The sequence below is a fragment of the Pinus tabuliformis genome, chromosome 5_2 (assembly GCF_031772625.1).
Source record: "Pinus tabuliformis cultivar Carrire ecotype Pingquan chromosome 5_2, CPIR1, whole genome shotgun sequence".
NCBI classification, from domain to species: domain Eukaryota; kingdom Viridiplantae; phylum Streptophyta; class Pinopsida; order Pinales; family Pinaceae; genus Pinus; species Pinus tabuliformis.
In genome coordinates, this window is record NC_142306.1 from 549,714,272 (window position 1) to 549,731,010 (window position 16,739).

The window sequence follows — 16,739 nt, forward strand, 5'->3', positions numbered from 1 at the left end:
TCTCTGCAGATGTAATCAAACTTTGTCGCCCACCTAAAACTTGTGTGGTACCCCTGTAGGTGAGGAGAAATTGTTCATGCGTCTTGTCATGATTGTATCCCTTTGCTACTGCTGCTGCATCGAGGAACCCTTTGCGGGGGTCATGGATGTAGCAACGATCTTCCCCTTACTTTGGGAGCGAACCAGACAGAAAATAAATTTCCTAGTCTGTGAGATGAGCTTGTTGCCTTTCTTAGTAGTGATCAAAGAGGTGGCGGTAGGTGGGGCTACCTCCGGTATCCTGTATAATGAATTATCCAAAGAAATAATGACAGCGCGAGGCCTTGACTCATACACAGCATGTCGCCTCCACAAGTATGGTTGGTCTAATAGTACATCGCAAACATCCAGAGGTGTAACATCACACAATACTTCGTCTGTGAAGGGCTTGATGCTATAGGGAAGGTGACACTGCTGGCGAACTTTGAGATCTCGTCCTTCGTGAAACCACCTGATACTGTACAGCTGCGGGTGTGGTGTAGTCGGTAGGCCCAACCACTTCACGACCTCTGCTGAAATGAGGTTCTTTTGGCTGCCACTATCGATAATGAATTGCAGCGGCGAACCCTTCACCCACATCTGTGAGTGGAAAAGACGTTCCCCCTCCTCTGGATCTTCGGGCTCATTTTTCTGGATCTTGGCGATGGCAACAGTGGCGCTGGGCTCCGCATCAATGATCTGCTTCCCTTTGCCATTCCCCTTGTTAGGTTCTGGCTAAGGGTCGGAACATGCATCTGATTCGGAAGCCTTCAACTCGGCCACCAGCGACTGCTTGGTCTTGTGTTATGAGTGGGACTCTTGTGGAACTCACACCACTTTCCTGTGTCCTTCTTCGGCTTCGTGGTGTTTTTCTTTTCTTGCGGCTTCAAGGGGTTGTCTTGGGTCACCCCGCCTTGGCTTTTTCCTTTGGGCTTCGGATTTGCAGATCCAAAGTCTCACTTCTTCTGTTTGAACTTTTGCTCGATTTTGAAAACGTATCGGTATGCTGTGCTGAGTGAGGATATGTTCAAGAACTCCATCTCTTCCTGGATGTATCTGTGTAGGTAGCCGCGGTATTTGAGTACCAGATGCAACTCAGAATCTTTGATACCCAATTGTGTGTGAATGGATGTAAAAATGTTTGTGAACTTTGGCACATCTTGGTCTCGTCCCTGCCGCAGTGTGGTCCATTTGATGTATTTGTCCTCATAGCTTTTGACAGGGTAGTACTGCTCCTTGATGGCATCCCGGAAGTCATTCCAAGTGGGTGCAGCTGAAAACAGTGAGCCTATACTTTCATCCTTCTGCTCACAGTAGGTTTCCCACCAGTCCTTGATGTGGGGGGCTGCTTTGAGAAGAGCGAAAACAATATTTTCCCGACTCGAAAATTCATGAACAGAAAAATAACCCTCTATCAGATTTAACCATTTATCTACGGCATCTGCGTCTATCTGACCCTCGAATCTGGGGATTTCAAAATTAACTTGTACCTTAAACGGTGTGGTGTTTCCAGAGTAGCTGTTGGAAGCCGATGTGTCGCCTCTGGGTAGCCGCTGAAGGATCTGCGCAAAGCTATCCATCATCGCGTTCCTTTGCCGCTCGAGGGCTTCTTCGAGCAAGATTTTGATAGGATCTCCTGCTACCTCGTCTTTCTTATCATCTGCCATGGGAGGTTGTCGGGATTTGCGAGGCTAGTCCTGCAAAGGTTCGACCAGTTCAATCCCTAACTCCTTATATCCCGACCTTGTTGGGGACATGCAAAGAAAAACAGAGAAAAAGCAGACCGCTCTGATACCACTGATCCGGATTTAAATAGGAACGCAACAAATTACAGAGATAACCATATACACAAAGATGCAACGGAAATAATACTTCATTTCATTAATGGAAAATACTGAAATATGCTTACAACCAAAAATGGAAATAAACCAGCTAGAGCGATGGTAGCTTATCTTTGAGAAGAGATGTGGTGGCTACATGCCTCTGAACTGTGTTAAAATGAGGCTCGAAGGCCTATTTATTGTTGAGAAACAATGGAAAACCTTTCACATCCCGAAACCTAACCCTAGAAGATGAAACGCCAAATTGTGAGCTCTGTTTAGGTAAATTGGTACATCAATTTCCCAGGGTCGTAACTTTGGCATACAATCTCCGTTTGATGCGTATAATAGCTCGTTAGAAAGATCTATCTGAGCACTACCACTTTGGGAGGCAACATGGATCCACGTTCCATGGACCCATGTTGCCCTAGATTTCCCAAAAAACGTCGTTTAGGGCCTCAAAACGGCTCCGGAAGTTCAGGACCCGAAAAACTGCTAAAAATAGTAAACTATGCTACAATTTAGGAAACTGAAAAAGCTGAAAGAGACAGTTGTGGGGGTCCAAATGGGATAGGTAGGTGGCCACCAACATCCACCTGGATCATCAGATGAAGAGTTGGAGCATTGGCAGAATTGGTTGCATGAAGTATCCACGTTGCGATGCAATATGATGACTAAATCATTGCGTTGCATTTCGTTGAAGGTAAGGAACTTACCTTATTATGATGGTTTAACTGACGTGGATAAGTTTTTGGATGCATTTGAACGTGAAGTCCCTGAGCATCACCGCTTCCAAGCGTTAGATTTGGCAATGCGCATTACGCCCGCACGATGGTGGGATACGCACAAGGATAACTTTGATGGATGGAGGGAGTACAGAAGGATGATGACGTTGCGGTTTGGTTTTCCTAACACTCAATTGACTAAGAAATATGATGGGAGGTATGATCTGTGCAATCACCTAGCAAAGTGGACTAAAGCTTATGGCACAGAGCTGCAGCCAGAGTGGGTACACTTATTTTTCCATACTTTGGATACAATTCCCATGAAGTGGTATTTGGAGACAGAGCTCCACCATGGCACCGCGGAGTGAGATATATGAGGGAAGGGTTCTTATTAACCTTTAGCTTTGAATATGGATTCACGAGCATCAATGAATCCCTATAGGAGATTAAGGCAGTTATCTTCAGCACGTTGCAAGAACCATTGGAGTGGGTCCAGCCAGATTGGAGCACCCAACTACGCCATGCGCTAGAATGCTATAATGTGACTTCTGAAGAAGACGATGACGATCCAAGGAATATTAATATCCTAGAAGTAGAAGGGTACCGCAAAGTCGAAGGTCTGCAAATAGAAAACCCGGACATCACTGCGTCGTTGAAGACAAAGCAAGTAAACATTGGTACTGAAGTAGAACTGAAGTTTGTAAAGATTGGGGATTACTAGGATGATGCCACTGTGGATAAAGTTGCTGAGCTACTCCGCGAGTACCAAGATATTTTTCCTACCAAGTTTTCGGACCTAAAGGGCATAATAGATGACTTGGGTGTCATGAAGATTACATTGAAGCTGGACGCGAAGCTTATTAAGAAGAGGACGTATAATCTTAATCCAAAATACAAGGAAAAGGTTCGTCATGAGTTGGATAAAATGTTGGAGGCGAGCATCATAGAACCTCTGGAGGAATCTAATTAGGTGAGCTCGATGGTGGTTCAGGAGAAGAAAAAGAAAGGTGAAATAAGGATTTGCGTAGATCTAAGGAAGCTTAATGATGCCTCTTTCCATGATCTATTCCTGATGTCGTTTAATGATGAATTATTAGACAATTTTGGAGGGAAGGAGGCTTACTCATTCATTGATGAGTTTTCAGGGTATCATCATATCAAGATCATGCCAGGGGATAGGAGAAAAACAACCTTCGCAACAGAATGGGGTTGTTTCCAGTATACTGTGATGCCGTTTGGACTCAAGAATGCACTTGCAATATTCTCTCACGTAGTTATAGTAGTGTTTAAGGAGTTCATCCATAAGTTCTTGGAAGTATACTTTGATGATTGGACGATGTTTGGTTTAGTGAAGTGCCATGTAGCAAGTTTGTGCCTGATGTTGGATATGTGTCACAGATATCAGATTGTGCTGAATTTGAAGAAATGCATATTCTGTGTTCCCTTTGGAATTTTGCTAGGTCATGTGGTGTGCAAGCAAGGGCTGATAGTGGACCTTGCAAAAATTGCAGTGCTAGTGAATCTAGAGGCCCCGAGGAGCGTACAGAAGCTGTGCGCGATGCTAGGACATACAGGATATTACAAAAAAATTATCAAAGCATATGCTCATATTATCATGCCCATGGAGAAATTGCTAAAGAAGGATGCAACATTCTGTTGAGATGAAGAATGTCAGCACAACTTGGATGTATTGAAAGAAAATATGGTCACTGCTTCGATCTTGGTATTCCCTGATTGGAAAAAAAAATTAGCGTACATGTGGATGCCTCTTGCATTATGTTGGGTGCAGTGTTAACGTAGGCCGGTGAAGGAGAAATGGACCACCCTATCACCTTGACGAGTAGGAAATTATCGAAGGCTGAGAAGAATTATTCAATGACTGAGTGCGACGAATTGGTCATGGTGTACACACTACAGAAATTTAGGCACTATCTGTTAGGAGGGAATTTCAAGATGTACACAGATCATTCTGCCTTGAAATACCTAGTCAATAAGCTTGTGTTGGGGGGGAAGATCTGCATATGGTTGCTACTATTCCAGGAGTATGACTTTGAAGTAATTGTGAAGCCAGGAAGGTTAAATGCAGGACCTGACCATCTGTCGCGGATCGAAACAGGAGAGGAGCCTACCAATTTGGAGGAAGGGTTTCCAGATGCGTAGCTCTTCGTGGTGTGCATAGCAGACAATCACTTTTTATGATATTATTCACTTTTTAACTATGGGGATGGCACCAGAAGGGTATACAGGTCAGCAGAATAAGGAACTCGTAGTGCATGTGGTAGACTTTTCAGTAATTGTGGGACATCTGTATAAGATGGGTGCAGATGAGATATTGTGAAGATATGTGCCAGATTTTGAGAGAAATAACATTCTCTTTGAAGCTCATGGAGGGGCTATGGAAGGACAGTATGCAAGAAAAGTGACTGCGCAAAAGGTTTTGCGTGCACGTCTATGGTGGCCAACGCTGCATAAGGATTCCAAAGCGTATTGTAAGGCATGTGATGTGTGTCAGAGAATGGGCATACCATCATGAAGGGATGAATCACCATTACAATCTCAAGTATAATTGTAGCCATTTGAAAAATGGGCAATTGATTTTGTTGGGCCAATTCAGCCCCCAGGGAAGAAAACTGGTGTGCACTACATCATCACCACAACAGAGTATCTAACCAGATGGGCAGAGGCACAACCGGTTAAGGATTGTACATGAGCTACAACAAAAAAGTTTTTGTTTGAGTATGTATTAACTAGATTTGGCTGCCCGGAAGTGTTGATGAGCGACTGAGGTACGCACTTTTTGAATGAAACAATCAATGTGTTAATAGAGGAATTCCATGTCTACCATTAGAAGAGTACACCATATCACCCAAATGCCAATGGAACTGTTGAAGCCTTCAACAAGATTTTGGGGAACACACTAACGAAGATATGCAACGCGTAACAAAATGATTGGGATGTCTGCATACCTACAGTACTATGGGCGTATAAGACTACTTGCAAGAAGCTAATGGGACAAACACCGTTCAGGTTGGTTTATGGGGTAGAAGCTGTAATGGAAATGGAGTATATTGTGCCTAGTCTGTGCATAGCAGCTCTCATAGGTATGGCAGATCACGAAGCCTTGGAGGAACGGCTCGCGCAACTGATGGAGCTTGAAGAGGACTGATTCTTGGCTGGATTCCATCAACAAGTACAAAGGGAATGTGAGAAATCATGGCATGATCGACATATCAAGATTCAAAGTAAATGATCTTGTCTTGTTATACGATAATAAATTCACTAAGTTTCTGGGGAAATTTCAGATGCATTGGCTGGGTCCCTATATTATCAAAGAAATTATAAATGGAGGTGCAATTAAGCTCGCGAAGCTGAATGAAGAACCTTTTCCGAGAAGAGTGAACGGAAGCTGATTGAAGCCATATACAGGGAATCCTGTGTGATGACTATCGGCAAGACAGTCTTAGTACTCCAGGCAGTTGCAAGGGAGCACGGAACTATAAACTACACTGTCAAGATTGAAGGACTACACAGCAGGCAAACTATGCAGAAAATGATGAAGATACACCCTATGAAGTTGCACACAGGAAGCTGCGCTATGGAGGGACGTGTCATGAAACACAACATAAAAGTGGCTGTTGGAGTCACTGTTCATGATTTTACAGCTAGAAAACGGTTAAGAGGAGCGGGCTGGTGGTATTTAAGGCCAAAATCTTTGAAGATCTGTCGCCAAAACAACATTAATTGTTAGAATTTGGGGGGAACGGTCAGATTTGAATTCAAAAACCCCTATAAATTACACACGCTGGTCTAACATAGAACACTTTGCGCCCTTAGAGATTTTGTTGAGATTTTTTGTTTGTCTCCTATGAACTGATCGTATTGGGAGGATTTAGTTGTGAGCCCTGCATTTTCTAAGCTGTCGAAGTTGAATCATAAGTTAAACCTCGAGAAAATGCTTGAACTAAGCCCTGCACAAACCATGAGCACTGGTGGCGATGTTGCCTCTGAGGGAGCCGCCCCGGAAGTGGTGAGTATGGAAGCTCTGGCTCCTATGCCTACGATGCCGAGGTCGCCTAGGCCGAAGCCTACCCCTGTAAGAGAAACCCAGACAGTTAAACCAAAGAAGGATAAGTAGAAAAATTCAGTACCAGTGCGTGAGTCCCCCAGAAGCATTTTGCAGCACAGAAGCAAAAGAAAGACAAGCAGCCCGAGAAGGTAGTTGACCTGGAGGCAGAGGAAGGCTAGGGCACAGAAGACATAGATGCTGAGGGAGTGGAGCCCATCACAAAGCTACTTGACTATATCCCTCCATGCAAAGGGAAGGTGAAGGTCACAAAGGACCTAGATTCAGACAAATTTTCCATTTCTATGCCCCTTCTGCCTGAGTAGGTTCCCTTTGAAGGTCCGCGGCTTGTGCAGATCCCACTACTAAAAATGGAAGATTGGGACCTCGTAGATCATGCTAGGTTTCCTCACTTAGCAACAGATAAATATATGAAGCACGTCTACTATGTAGAGTCGGGTGTCACCATGCTAGAGATGGTGGAATGGATCCATGGTGTGGAGAATTTAGGATTATTGAATCCATTGTGGGTGCCCCATTATCACTGCACCCCTATCAACACAATTTGTATGCGCCAACTTCTCACTTTGGTGCATGATGGGTTCTTATGGCTAGGAGGGCCTATCCCCATCACTGACATGCTTATCCACAGAATCATGCATCTGCCATACGAGGGATTGAATCTGGCCAAGGAGTTTGGTGGAAAGATAGGAGAAAAAGATCTGGCAGAAAGAATGAAGAAGGAATTCGACCTCGTAAAGAAGGCATGAAGATATTCTATCACCTTTATCAATGACCCCACGGTTTAAATTTCCACCCAAATTTTAGCAGGGAAGGTGATGAGGAAGCGTCACGTGGATGAAGTTCTGATGCCCGTAGTCTCCCTAGCTACACAGTGCGCGAAGGGCGTGCAGTTAAACTAGTCTAGGTACCTGTGCTAGGAATTCCTTGTGAATTTCCGCGAGGCCTAGGATGAAACCAAGTCATTTCATTATGCTTGGTTGATGTTGTTTATCATGTTGGTTGCGTGGGAACTACCGAAGGATAGCTAGTTTCCTCCGCTGGAAGAAGGATTACCGGAGGCAGCAAAGTTCGCCTCCTTGTGGGCTACAAAGGACCCCGCGCGGATCACAGAGACAAATATATTTTGGGTCCTGATGGAAATGAGTCTTTGCATGGCCATTAATCAGCAACCAAGGTTTTCAACGACCTTGTATACACAGCTGTCAGCCTACGCAACATTCAAAGTTGACTTCCACAGAGTTTACATTCGAGAACGGAAGGATCCACAACAAAAATGACTTGACTTGCCATATTTGGTGACAGAGACAGATTTACAAGAGGTGATCGCGCGATGGCCAGTAGAGTGGCATGCCCCCTTAGACTTAGATGCTGGAACCAGTAAGGGCGCGGATAGTTTGACAACACAAAAGAGAAAGGAAGCAACTAAGCAGGCTGTGCAGAACCTCGTCACACAAAGAAAGAAAGAAGTCGTAGAGAAGGCTCGAATGGAGAAAAAGTGCGCTGCCAAGGAGCAAGCATAATAGGAGGAGCACGAGTGAGAAAGAAGTGGAACATCACCTTCGCAAAGATCGAGGAGGAAGAACTATCCGAACAAGGTGGCAGACGAGATGAGGGGCAGAGCACCCCTTTTATTTTGAAGAAGTGCGGAAAGTGGCAGCAGGAAGCTCCTTGGGAAAAGAAAAAATCAGACAAGTCATACGGTGATCCCATGGTCTTGACAGAGGGAAATCTCGATGAGATCGGGGATAAAATAAGGGACACTACAACTGAAGTAGTGCAACATTTCAGACAGCAATATATGCAAACATTGGGGAGTGTCTAAGAGGATCTGTGCAAGCTGCAGATCCAGGCTAACAGAATATAGGTGGGCATCGGTCAAGCAAGCACAGAACATGTGAGCGTGGCACCTGGAATGAGTCAAGTGGCGGAATTGGTAAGGACCCTAGACCTTAGAACAATTGCATTACCAGATGGGTCCATTCGTGTGGAGATACCCGATGATCACGTCATCCTAAGCACAATTAAGAACATCAGGCTAAACATAGCAGCGCTCCCCAACGAGATCCTCCACGTGCTCCATGTAGGAGTGGCAGAGGAATTGAGAGCTCAAGAGCAACGCGCTTTCAATCTTATTGATAAATACCAAGTGAACAGTGAGCAGATTTTCGCTGAGAAGACATAGGCCTTAAAAGAAAAGGAGACATTGCAGGCACAGAGTTTTCAACTGGAGTCCGTAGTCACAGAGGCATGCATAATAGTGCTTGAGCTTCACATCCCAGAAAATTCATAGCCAGAAGTGAAGATCAGGAAGTTAGCCACCGATGTGCGTGAAGCTAAGGCAGAGGTTGGCCAAGTTCAATTTGAACTCAATATGAAAATTATCAAGCTGCAGTTAAAGTTGCAGCCCATGACTCCACCCAAGGTTTGAGAGTAGTGCGGAGCTGCCATTAAAGAAGGAATGGCCACTATGGATGCCTCAGTCACTGACTATTCAGCATTATTTGAACAATAAATGGAATTGGTGACAACTCTGCAGGAAGATCCAAACCTGCAAACACTGAATACAGAGGTCTGGGAGCTGCAGAGGCAGTATGACGAAGTCAGGGCAACGACGTGGTTCATTGCACCAGTGCAAAACCTAGCTAAATTGTAGGAGGGGAAGAAACTTCTCGCACAGGTAGAGGCGACATGGAAGAAGGAGGCCTTGCTTAAGTCCAAGCTGCAACCTTGGTTACAAGAGGCTTACTAGGTCATGCCCAATATTCAGGAGAATCTAACGGGCTTGCAACAGACGCAACAGAAAATGAGTGATGATAGCTCAGTTGCTTTGACACAACAAAGCTACATCTTTACAAAATTGGTGCGTGGATCTATGGGTTATGGGCCCACATATATATATCAGAAGCCTTATCAATCAATGGATTTCAAATAAACCTGACCAATCACGGTCGGTCCTTCTATCAACACAAATAGCTGTAACCCAAATAAAATTAAACCCTCTTTGATAAAATATCGGGTCCGCCCAGTGTGTTAACCCGTGCCCACATTCGAGCGCGATTACCGTCCGATCAATCAACCAACGAACAGTATGGATGGCCAAAACTCAACAATATTTTAACCCCATTGTATAATATCTCATTGCATCCGATTTTGGAATTAAGTCCAGTGCATTTCCTGACGTGATATGCGTCTGATCACCATTAAACAAACAGTCCGATCATTCAGAACCTTAAACTCTTTTGGATGATTTTCTCGGGTCTGTTTTTAGAATTAAACTTTAGCGCTTGTTACCACGCGATGACAGTTAGATCCGTCAGATCTGTCGATCTGACGCCTATGATGGTTCCTCCAGGTTCTCATGATTTTTGTCAGGGTTCTCTCATTCCACCAATATTATCCGTCGATCTAGATGATCCGATGGTGCCATTGTGTTACTCCATTGACTCCAGTTTCGATTAAAACTCTTTTCCTCCATTGATCAGTTCTCTAATCCAATGGTTATCGTTCGCTTATTGATGGAATTCATATTCAACACACTTTATCTTTGCCATACTCTATTTAAGGTGAAGTTCATAGAATTTCGTCCTTTACACTCGCACACACATATATCTATTAACTTACCGTAAAGAACGTATATATAAAGACACAGACACACAAAACTCAGATAACACACAGATGTATAATAACACGTATATTTCAAATATATACAGAACTCGATTATAGGCTAAGGCCTCACGGCTCGATTCACAAATTCCCTTTCGGCTACATTGTATCCTATATCTTTCTCTCTCTCTCACACAACACATACTCTCTTTATATAAGAAAATACAAAGGGAGGGATCACTTACAATCCATGAGTTTCTCCCACAATCGCTCATTCAAATCCCCTAAATCTCTCTATACGCATACATGGCAGTTAATTACATTTAATTAAGCCTTCTAGAGACTTAGCTCTGTTTTAACAGAATTTGCCCCGATTTACAATGATTGTCCACGTTTTCCATTTCACAACTTTGGATTCCAATTTTAATGAAGGGTTCTCAGACGCTCCTGCATCAGACTCCCGAGTTACAAAAATTTATGACCTCCTGGTCATATGCTTCTCCATCCCTTAGCAATTCTACCCACATCCTCTGTGGAATTACCTTTATGATCTTTCATAAAAACATTCATGCGCTGCAACAAAACCTCTGTGGTAACAAGACTCCTTCTTGCTACACGATACCTCACCAAGCTTCTCTCCTTTAAGCTCAGTCTTTTGGCATCTCTCTAGTTCTCTTCTCTGGAACCATATGAGCACTCCTTGCTCTAGGTTGTTGAAATCTTCTCACCTTCTTCTGCCGCTATTTGTACGACAAGAATAAGACCACAAACTCTCCAATATTTAACATAAATGTACCTCCTTTGCATGCAGAATCTTATTCTGCTCTGATACCAAAATGATGACAGCTCAGCTGCTTTGACACAACAAAGCTACATCTTTAGAAAATTAGTGCGTGGACCTATGGGTTATGGGCCTACATATATATATATATATATCGAAAGCCTTATCAATCAACGTATTTCAAATAAACTCGACCAATCACGATCAGTCCTTCTATAAATGAAAATGGCTGGAACCCAAATAAAATTAAACCCTCTTTAATAACATATCGGGTCTGCCCAGCGTGTTAACATGTGCGCACATTCGAGCGCGATTACCGTCCCTTCAATCAACCAACGGACGATCTGGATGGCCGGAACTCAACAAGGTTTTAACCCCATTGTATAAGACCTCATCATGTCCGATTTTGGAATTAAGTCTCGTGCATTTCCCGACGCGATATGCATCTGATCGCCATTAAACAAACGGTCTGATCCTTCAGAAACTTAAACTCTTTTGTATGACTTTCTCGGGTCTATTTTAGAATTAAACTTCAGCGCTTGTTACCACGCGATGACCGCTAGATCCATTGGATCTGTCGATCTGACGTCTATGATGGTTCCTCCAGGTTCTCACGATTGTTGTCAGTGTTCTCTTGTTCCCCCAATATTATCCATCGATCTAGACGATCTGATGGTGCCACTGCGTTACTCCATTAACTCCAATTTCGATTGAAACTCTTTTCCTCTGTTGATCAGTTCTCTAATCCAACGATCATCATTCGCTTATTGATGGAATTCATGTTCAACACACTTTATCTCTGCCATACTTTATTTAAGGTGAAGTTCATAGAACTTCATCCTTTACACTCGCACACACATATATCTATTAACTTACAGTAAAGAACGTATATATAAAGACAGACACACAAAACTCAGATAACACACAGATGTATAATACCACATATATTTCAAATATGTATAGAACTCGATTACAAGCTAAGGCCTCACAGCGCGATTCAAAAATTCCCTTTCAGCTACATTGTATCCTATATCTCTTTCTCTCTCACACACAAGACAGTCTGTCTTTATATAAGAAATTAAAAATGGAGGGATCGTTTACAATCCATGAGTTTCTCCCATAATCGCTCATTCAAATCCCCTAAATCTCTCTATACACATACATGGCAGTTAATTACATTTAATTAAGCCTTCTATAAACTTATCAATTCCATCAATTTAGCTTTGTTTTAATAGAATTTGCCCTGGTTTACAATGATTGTTCATGTTTTCCCTTTCACAACTTTGGATTCCAATTTTAATGAAGGGTGCTTGGATGCTCCTGCATCAACGAGGTTGGTCGTAGAAGGCCCAGCTATAGAGAAATTAGTCGAAGAGGTCAAGAAAGCAACCACGCAGAGTGATGCCGAGGTTGCAGTAGTTCAGGTGGAGCTGGGGGATCTTTGCAGCAAGATTGCAATGCCAACTGAGTGACTCGAGGGTGAGTCACGATCTTTATGTTGGGGGCCTGTTGGGATGGGATCCCCTGGGTCAGTTTTGGGGTTAAAAACTCAAGTTTTGATGTATTTTCTATAAATGATGTAAAGTCTCCATGATTGGTGGATGTGGAGAGCGTAGATGATTAGGAGTCAAAGGGGTTTTAGCCCCTTTTTTGTGTAAAGTTTGATTTGGCTTTGAGACTCACCCATGGTCTACAAACCACAAGATTGTATCAAGAAAGGTATAAATAGGTGTGTCTTAGAGATTCTAAGGCATGATCGAAGATAATGATGGATGTAATGGGTCAAAAGAAGAGGAGTGTTAGCGCAAGGAAGTAGGTCAGATAGGAGAAGAAAGGCTCTGCAACTGAGTGTGCAGAGGCTTAGGTAGAGTCCGCAACTAAGTGCGCGAACCCCTGCAGCTGAGTGCGCAGGGTAGTTTTGAGTCTGTAAAGTTGAACTGAAGGTCAATAAAGAAGATTACTAAGGAAACACTATGTATATCTTTTTATCTCTTTTTACTTCTGTTTACGATATATGTTGTGGATAAATAATGTGTTTATGAAATATTGATCTAATGATGCGTGATCCACTTGAATAAGTCTTAATAGATGAACGCAATGCACCTTAAGTACTTTCACGAAGACTGTGTTGAATTCGATTATGTTTTCTAAAGAACTTAAGTAGATCTACGCGAGCACTAATCTAGGATTGTTCTCTAATGTGTGTAAGTAGATAAATCAATTGATAAAGGTATATTGCAAAAGCCAATCATAGACCTCCGTGAAGGTCTGAAGGCTATTTGAATAGAGTTACAGTACCGAGCCCTAGGGGCTTATAGATCTGTGCGAAGGCAGATCTAGGGCACTAAAATACATCACACTCCTCTCTGGATGCAGAAATGTGGTTATAGCATCCCCCCATACTGTTTCAGGTGAGACTGCAGCCTATGCTACACGTGTTGTTGCTGAAAAGGCCAGTAGTGTAGGGTTTTGTTGGTTAGCGCAACTAACTATGAACCTGGGTTAGGACTCCGTAAGCCAACATACGTAGATATATGTAGTCAAGGGTCTTCAACTTTTCATACTTCTATCCAAGTCTCCAATATTCTCTGGATGTTGACTGCTTCCATCATGGTTACATATCTCACGATCTCTATCATCCTTACACATTTCATTCCCAGGGGCTTCCAATTAGAGTTCCTTAAATGTAGTCAACTACCTCATACTCCATATGAGGACATATTATGTTGATTTCATCTTTAAACCTTTTAGAGGAGGAGATCCTTTTTCTCTTGATCATGCTTGATCCATGCTACCTGCAACCATGTGACATGATATTATAATATTAAAAAAAATACACATACCTCATTTGTCTTGAATCATATCATGATTCTTACAGTGGACTTCTTGAGGGATCTTTGACCTGCAATGTAGTTGATAAGTACCATTGACCTGGATTCTTTACAGAGGATATTTGCCTGTAGAAATTCTTCAAAGATTCGGAGAACCAAGATGTTCTCATCTTAGAATTTCCTACACATAACAATTTCATTTCTACCTAGAATCCTTACATAAAGAAATACAATGTACATTAATCATAACCATTAACAATATTTCCAGAGGATTCAACATATCCTCATTCATCAAATGTTCATCAATAGTTCATCCATGGATGTTACCAAATCCATAATCAGTTCATTCTTTAAAAGAGTTACTTAAACAACACATAAGAATGTTCATGAATCACAACATGCTATGCTAACTAAGACCTATAAAAGAAAATAGGAGGTTATCTTTTAATGATAGTAAAGATCCTCAAGCTCCTCCTTCTTTGACTTCTTATCATTGTCTTTTGTTTCCTGAGCGACATGCGATGCTTCATATTTCCTCTTTCTGTTCTTCTTTCTCATGGGACAATCTCGTTGGTAGTGTCCATATTCGTGACATTCAAAGCATTGAATCTTTGACATGTCTTTCTTGGGATGTTGTTGGTGATTAGATCTCTCAAACTTTCCGAACTTCCCTTTTCTTTTAAACATGACAGCAAATGCTTGCTCTTTGGATCCAACTAAAATATCTTTCATGGCCTTTAATCAAGCTTCTTCCACTTTGCATATTTCCCATAGATCATTGAGTGAGGATGCCTCCTTCTTGGCACATATGCTTGCTGTAAAGTTTCCCCACTCCTCAGGTAATGCATTCAACACTATCGTAGTCATCTCTTGATCAGACATGATTTCTCCTTGTTCTTGCAACTAATCTCTTATTTCAGATACCCTCATGAAATATGAAGTTATACCTTCTTCTTTGCTGCTATTCATTTTGTATAACTCATTCTTTAGAGATATCCCTTCTCCTGTGGTGCTGACGGAGAATAAATCTATCAGTTTGTCATAGATCTCTTTGGCTGTTTCAAGCTTGGCTACATAAGGAATCAAAGAGTCCTTGATAGATTCTATGAGAATCTTTTGAGCTCTCACTTCATTCTTGTTATGCTTAGCTAGTTCTTGACTATCAGAAGGAGCATCAATTTTCTTTTGTACATAATCAATAACTTCTTGTTCTTTCAAAGTGAGATTAATTCTCTTCTTCCAAGCAAGGAAGTTGGAAACTCCAACTAACTTATTGCTTTCCTTGCAAGAAGACATCCTTTTTCAAGATTAGATTTGTTCAAATCAATAAGATACTTACTTGATGTAATGATCCTTGAAGCTTGACTTTAGATGGTTGCCTTGAAGGAGCTTGAGGAAGCTTGACTACCCTTGAATGCTAGGGAACTCCAGATCTGCTTGCCTTATCCTTGAGGATATAATCTGATTATTAATTTCATCAACAAACTATCATGCATGATAAATAAAATAATAGTAACATAAGATATAGGCAGCATCCAGGGCAAAACCTCTCCAAATTTGAGAGGAAAAACCCACGGTAATTCTTCTTATGATATCTTCACTTGACAAAATTTCCAAGACCAATACAAGACCCTTCTTACCAATGTGACTCCAAGATCAAGGCTAGATCATTCTGCTACTGCAATTCTTTGACCTGTTGTCCCATGGATCAGATCTGCTCTCATGGATGGATGATCTGACTTCCTTCTTCCTTCCTCTTCTCCTTCCAAGCTTCCTTTGTCCAAAATTAATCCACTAGCCTAGTAGATCTCTTCAACGCTTGCTTTCAACAAGATGATCTGCTCTCTTCAAGAAGACTGTTTAGAAACCCTAGCAGCAGATCTGAAGATGACACTTTCCTTCCCACGTGTGGGTGATCCACTTGGTCTAGAAACCTTCTCCTTGCTTCACTAGGCTAGTAGATTTCTTCTAGGCATACAACCGAATCCTTTAGGCTTCAAATCAGCTCTAATCATGAAGATGTCATGGGACTGTAACACAGCCCTAATGGTGACCAGTACCTTCGCACATGTGGAGGGTTTAGGGCTCTTCTAGCCCTCCTAAACCCTTGCTTCGACAGTCGTTCTTCTTCCCATAAATCTGCCTTTAAGATAGACCCAAGACCGATTATTTTCCTTGATGATGAGGGTAGATTGAGTGATGCCCTACCCTTGCACATGTGACAGACTTCTGTGGCTATGGACAGGCTTCTCTACGATTGTGGATAGACTTCTTCTACAACTCCCTTACTTCGCACTCTTGGATAGACTTCTTCACATGGAGTGAGACTCAATTGATCTTGTGATGATGTGCTTGAATAGATGAGAAGAGGTCTATATTTATAGCGTATGAGGGTTGTTCATTAGGCCAACATAACATGCCTCTAAGCCGACGTGAACACTCAAATATAAATATATATATTTATGCCGAAAACACATTGCTTCTTCCATATTCGTGTGGAGGGGTTAATTGCTAGCCTTTTGATCTTAACTTGGAAGGAGTCTTGCACCATGATTCTGCCCTTGATCTTGGAGTCATACATTGTACATCTTTAAGTGTAAATATTTACATCAATGACACAAACTTATCACCTAGCCTAGAGCTCATAATGAGAGCTACTAAAACAAATACATTTTTTTAGCATGAAACCCATGACTTAAATTCACAAAATATTTTTTCTAGATACAATTTACATCATCTACATTGAAATGTGTCATTATGAAGACTGAACCTAGTTACACTTTCTTCAACATATGGGAACTTGGAAAATCACAGAGTAGATAAATGGACAGTCGCATGAGTTTTACCATTGATCCTTCATAGAGGGCATGCAAA